We start from the raw sequence: 6,788 nt of genomic DNA, 5'->3' as shown, positions 1-6,788 counted from the left end.
CCATTTTGTGGATAAGAAACTAAGGCTCTGAAAGGCTGGAAAATTTAGCTGAATTTATTGTTCAATTATTAACTATGTTAATAATTTTAACTCTCACCTGAATGGCTTCAGATCCCATGTTCTATTCATACTCAGATCAGAGCAGGAAGGAGAAAGTGAATATGGCAGATTGTATTTTCTAAAAATGGCCACAGCAATATTTCCAATCCTGCATACTCTTGCAGTTTTGTCTCTTTTCTTGAGCATATGCGGCCTTTGTGACTATCTTGATGAATAGACTGCAACAGAGGTGACATTACAAGGTTTTCAGGGCTGGGTCATAAAAGGCAGTCTGCTTTCTGTCGCCTTCCTCCGAGTGAGCCTTCAGACGCCTTTGAGCTGACACTTCTTGGAACAGAGATGAGCTATAACTACCAGGCCCAAATTGCAGATTTGCTAGCAAAAACACAAAAACAAAACAAAACAAAAAACATTGCCATTGTTTTAAGCCACTACATTTTGGGATAATTTGTTATGCACCCATGGTAATAGTGACAATCACAGAAAATATTAACTCCATACTTGGAATCATGATTTTAGCACAATAGGTGAATCATGCTAATATACATGTATGCTTGTATGCATAAATGTGAATACATAAATGTGGACACCCTGAACATGGATCTAGTAGAACTCATGACAAGGAATCATAAGCATATACCTCGCCTGCCTGCTCTATTCCCTCCCTACTTGCCCGCATTTCAGAGACATTTCCAGAAGAGTCAAAGAGTAAAGACCCATTTGCATGTGATTTTTCAGACAGTTTTTCTTATAGTGAACAGTGGCAGCTGTGGCTACTATCCACTAAGTCTGCTTTTTCATGTCCCTTTTTTTTGTTCCTCTGGAGAGCTCTTCCTGCACTCCATGTCGTCCCCAGGAGCTACCAGTTCTAATGCCCTGTTGCCCATCATTAACAGCACTTCCATAGAATGCACTGGCTCACTCAGGCGGGCAATTCAGTTCCCCACTTGCATCCTAGAGATTGGTTCAAGGATGGGCATGTTACTCAACCAAGGTCAATTTGCATGTAAGCTGAAATTGATAGCCGGACTCTGGAAAAGACATGTCTTCCGTGGCTGACTCATTAGTCCCAGCTCTTTACTCTTCCTTCTATCCACACCCTTTGCCCTATAACTTTGCAGTTCTTCCAATTAAAATGTAAGACATATCTCCTTGCCCCTTGACTTTGGACTGGGCTACATAGCTTATTTTGGTCAATGGGATATTAGTAAACATAATGTGAGCAAGGGCTTGAAATTTGCTTGTGCTTTGGGACGTGTACCTCTGCTTTTAACTTGAGAAAAACTTCCTCAGGGGAGCTTTGTTCCTTCATTGTTGGCCCAAGAATGAACACAAATGGAATAAAGCTACTCTGGCTGCCTCAGAATGAAGCAAAGCCTCCCTACAGTCAACCTTCGAATTAATGAAATAAATTCTTCCTATACTATGGAGATTTTGTGGTTTATACATAGCATTTTTGAAAAACAATGGGTAACATACGTTTTCTCTCCGTGCAGCTGCTAAGCCAGAGAAAACATAAATTCAAGTTCCTAGTGTCTGTCTTGTGGAGACAGCTCAGCTGACAATAAGGCCAGGTAGGGGTTAGCAGAGCCAAGAGATGGAGAGAAAAACAAATCCATCTGAGCCCATGGACCCAGCTGCCTAAAGCGTTTGAATCTTCCTTTGTAGTTTCCAGTTACAGGGGTAACAAATCCCTTTTAAAATTATTTATTTATTTACTTATTTATTTAACTTCCTTAAGATCAGTTTGAATATCGCTTCTGTCACTTGATACAAGAATAGCCTAGACTAATAATGTGTCGTGTAAACCATCTCTGATGCCTTCCCTGCCTCTAGATTGCATTCTTCGCTGCTACCCACAGAACCGTTTCTGGCACCTGAATAACTGGCTTTCAGCCAGATACTGTGTTGGAGGTTATAAAAGATTTTCCACTTGAAGTTTTCTCAAAGCTATGAATGGTCCCATCGGCCCACCCTTCCTCCTGCATGGGATGCAACAGAACGGGGCCCACAGAGGACATGGTTTGGTTTCCATCGGGGTGGCAGGGTTTCACTGTCATTTGAAAAGACTAACTAGATTTTGACTCTCTTGGGGGTCTGGGAAGGACAGGAAGCTGTGGTTGAATGCAGGAGACTTCAGCTTTCTCTTTCTTCCTAGGGGCGGGCAGTATCTAGCCAAATTTGGAGCATCGGGTTGGTAGCTTCATGCTTGAGTTACAGGTTCGAATCCTAGAAGGTTGATTTATGTCCCAATGATACAAGATTCATGCCAGAAATAGAGAGTCCCCCCGCCCCCACATATGTGTACATGTGTATTTTTCTGCTGTTTCCCAGCTCTTGGGGTATTTCAGAAATGTAAGCCAAAAGATACTGTGAATATATCCTACTCTGTGTGAATAGCATGGGAATGCCTGAAGAGCTCCATTTTTCTTACCAGTGAGTGAGATTCTAGTTTCGTGTCTTTCCCAGGTTATTCTCTTCTTGCAAGTCTCTTCCCCCTCCCTGCTCTTCTGTCACAGGGCTTCTATCCTACAACTCACCAGCAAGAGCAAAAAAACAGCACCTCATGCACATACTTGATAAGATATTGGAGGAGGTTGAATCGCCATGGTGAACAAAGGCCCCGGGCCCCTGCCAGCATGTGGGGCCAGGCCTAGAAATCAAATGTGACGTCCCTTCTGTGGCAGCCACTCCACATGCTAATGACAGGTCCAGTGGGCTTGTGTTCTTTCAATTTTAATTATGAAGCAGAAGTGTAATAAGACCGTGTGGTAGGGAATGCTGTGGAGCTTGACAAGGTATTTTATCAACATATTATTATATTCAGACATAGGCGAGCCCAGAGGATGGTGCAGGGCTCTGAAACCAGCCGAGTCTTGGCAGACCCACTGTTTCTCACCTGTGGGAGTGGCCTCAGGGGGAGAGGCTTAACCACCCTGAACATGAGTCTCCTCGGGCCTGGGAATACAGGTCAAGAGTGTTGACAGAAGGTGTCATAGTCCCCTGTGGAATCCGTCAGTGTGGATTCGGTTTTCTTCCTGGACATCCACACTCATGGCCACGTGAGGGATGTGGTCCCATCAAAGTCATGTTGTGAAGTGACCTGTTACCAAGCTCCGTGGATGCATTAGGCATTCTTCATAAATGTCTCATGTAATGCTCACAACGATGCTGTGAAGTAGACCGATATAAACACTGCCATGGCCTCCAGGATCCATTTTCCCCTTTATCCCCACAAATGCACAGCAGCCTGCTTTTGTTCAGATGGACAATATCCCAACTAAACAAAGTTGATTTCCTGGGCTTCCTCAGAGCTACGGGAGACCCTGTGCTTCACCTCAGGCCAATGAATAGTACGTGTGAATCCCCTGGGGAAGGCTCTCTGGAAAGCTATTGCTTTCGGACAAGAAATGACAGATTCAGTTGGCTTGTGCCCTTTGTCTGCTACTTAACCTCTTCCTTTTTGCCTGTGTGAAAGATCAAGATGCCTGGAAGGACAGCAGTCACCTCACAGTTATGTGCATGACAGGACGGAAGAGGAGGATGAGAGAAGGAATCCAGACTCCTGACCAGTACATCCGTATCATCATCTCCATTTTACAGATGGAGCATTGAGGCTTAGAAAGGTGAAGCTGTTTGTATAAAGTCACAAATTCAAACCTCCATCTCTCTAAATCCAGATTCCATGCTCTTTCCATAAGTTCTGGTTAGAGTATAGTCTCAAGAGCAGAGATGTTAAAGAATATATGTGTGCATTTATTTTTATTTTTGTTTTTTTGAGACAGAGTCTTGCTCTGTCACCCAGGCTGGAGTGCAGTGGCATGATTTTGGCTCACTGCAGCCTCATTCTCCCACATTCAAGCAATTCTTCTGCCTCAGCCTCCCCAGTAGCTGGGATTAGAGCACCTGCCACCACACCCAGCTAATTTTCCTGTTTTTAATAGAGATGTGGTTTCACCATGTTGGCTAGGCTGGTCTCAAACTCCTGACCTCAGGTGATCCACCTGCCTCAGCCTCCCAAACTGCTGGGATTACAGGCATGAGCCACTGCACCTGGCTGCATTTATTCTTAACTCTAAAACATACTGTTGGTTTTAGGTGGGGCTAAATTCCTAGGATAGGGAAGCTACTTAACAGGCAGGCATGGATGGGAGGTCAGTGACCATGGAGGGCTCAGAAAATTCTTTCGTGGTAAGATTTGGTCCACAGCCCTGAGGAGGATACTCAGTACCCACTGGCTCTCTCTTCCTGCGACCCTGTGACTACTTCAGAGAAGATGGCCTCAGGAGTGCAAGTTAGTGATGATGTTGCATTTTTTATGACATGAAAGTTTAGAAATGCTCCATACCAGAAGAAATCAAGAAAAGAAAGAAGGCTGTCAATTTTATTTTTATTTTTATTTTTTGTTTCAGTGCAGACAAAAAGTGCTTCATGGTAGAAGAAGGCACAGAGATCTTGGTGGAGATGTTGGCGTAACCACAACTGGTCCTTTCAAGCATTTTGTGGGAATGCTTCCTGAAAACGATTGCCACTATGCTTTGTATGATGCATACTTTGAAACTAAGGAATACAGAAAAGAAGAGTTGATGGGTTTTTGTGCTTTTTTTTTTTAATTTTAACTTTTTTTGGCACCTAACTAGAACCTGTGAAAAGTAAACTGAACTACGCAAGCTCCAAAGATGCAATCTAAAAGGAATTTTAAGGCATAAACATGAACAGGCCAGAAGATCTCAATCGGGCTTGTATTGCTGAAAAGTTAGGTGGGTCCTTAATTGTAGCCTCTGAAGGACGCCCTGTGTAGATCATCATTCAGTGCCATACATTGAAAGCGTCCATGTTTAATGTTATTCTTTCACTATATAAATAAAGCATATATATTTAGGCCAGGGTCTCACTGAGGGGGAGCTGTCTTGTCATTTTTTAGAGTAAATATTCTAGAAACACATGCAAACAGTCCTAAATAAATCTAAAGTCTGAAGTTAAAAAAAAAAAATTGGGGAATTTCTAGGTATAGCCTTGTATATACTAACAGCAAGATGATAGAATTAAATAAAAGCTACCATGAAGAAAGAAAGAGGGGTATCACTAAGTGGAAATTGTATGTAAATTCGAAGGAAGCAAATGAACTCCTATGGTGTTCTAGTGACAACAAACAGGATTTTTATTTTCTTCTCTACCCCTTTCTTCACCCCAGTGAAATAGATTTCAGAAGCACTGTTACACCAGAAAGGAAAAGAAAGAGATTGCATTTGTGTTCAAGACGCTGGATTTTAAAATTTTTGCTATTCAAAAGGTTCTGTGCCCTTTACAAGTAGGGGTGAAATTACACTGAAAAACCACTTTTTTTAAAATTATCTTTGAAATGGGGTTTTTACAAAAGGGTGGCAGGAGGGAATCTTGTCACGGACTTCTTTTTCTTTAATGAGCTCTGGTTTCTTAATGTATCATGGATCTGCTTTAAAAACCTCTTTATTCACATGTAGTTTAACTCAGGGAGAATTAAGCAGGTCAAACCCAAACACGTTTTTCACTTGTACCAAGAATAAATGATTTTCCCCTGGAAATACCTGAAGAAGAAAATTATAAAGAGAGATTTGATTCTGAAGTCCAGAACCCTTGAGCCCTGAACTTCAGGGATATTGTTCTTGCTTTGATCACAGATACAGAAAAGAAGAAACAAACCCCCAGTATGTTCTTATCTGTTTCTTGCCTTTAGAGGGGAAAGACCACATTGGATTTCTCCCAAGAAGTGAGAAAAGACATGCATAATTTAAAGGTAATTTCTGGAGGGATGTATGGCTTAGGACCAACTCTCCCCCAATCAGCTGACTTAGAACTGCATTGTCCCCAATCAGATGGCTTAGTACCATCCCTTCTACATCATCAAAACTGCCCACAGCAGTCTGGGAGTATCCAGCAGATATTTATCTAGTTACTACAGTGCAGTGGGAATAAACTCAATGCTATAGGAAGGGAGAGATAATGGAAGATGTGGCATCGTATGTCAGGACTTCTAAGCCAATCTGACACTCAGGGTTATGCTAAGGTCATGTGTAGTCCAGAGAAGGCCACTCCCTGCACTCCCTTCTCCATGCTGCAGGATTTTTATTCAGGTGAATCCAGATAAAAAATGAATATACCCTTAAATGGTGAAATCATAAGCAATGGCTGTAAGGAGAAGTGGTTCAGGGCCAAAGAAGCTGTTTGAGGTAATGGCACCTCCCAAAGACAAGGGACAGGAACAGGAAGGTAATTGATGCAAGGCAGTTGATGATCAGAAGATAATGCCATTTCCGTTCATACTGGCTGGGAGAGCTGGTTGAGGTGTGCAAAGGAAATAAGGCATGGCTGAGGCTGACACATGCTCATTTGTACAGATATTTTAATAATAATAGCAAGCACTTAGTGAGGCTTTACTTGTGCTAGGCAGTGTGCTAAGAACTTTACATGGAGTGCATCATTTTGTTTTCACAACTCTATGGAATTATTTCTAGATCCTTTAATAGAGAGGAAGATGAGGCTTGGAAAAGTTAAGTAACTTGGGCATGTCACTATGGTAGTTAGGGTGGTTAAACCACGATTCAAATGTGAGCAGCCAGACCCTCGACTTGACCTCTTAACCCTCACTAAAGTCACGATTTCTACTTTGTGCTGGTCAATGCCTTGAGCCCTGGGAATACCAGCGTGATTGATTGAGACATTTCCTTCTGTCTTGGAGCTGATTATAT

The 6,788-nt window shown here is 42.4% G+C and overlaps 1 pseudogene; it reads left to right on the top strand.

Moving 5' to 3' along the window:
* The first annotated feature begins 4,336 nt into the window (after positions 1-4,336).
* On the top strand, positions 4,337-4,861 carry LOC117095335 (annotated as a pseudogene).
* The last annotated feature ends 1,927 nt before the right edge of the window (positions 4,862-6,788 follow it).

Source organism: Trachypithecus francoisi, unplaced genomic scaffold (genome assembly GCF_009764315.1).
Source record: "Trachypithecus francoisi isolate TF-2019V2 unplaced genomic scaffold, Tfra_2.0 Lachesis_group13, whole genome shotgun sequence".
Taxonomy (NCBI): domain Eukaryota; kingdom Metazoa; phylum Chordata; class Mammalia; order Primates; family Cercopithecidae; genus Trachypithecus; species Trachypithecus francoisi.
The sequence above is the reverse complement of the archived record's forward strand: the minus strand, read 5'-3'. Positions and strand labels throughout refer to the sequence as shown.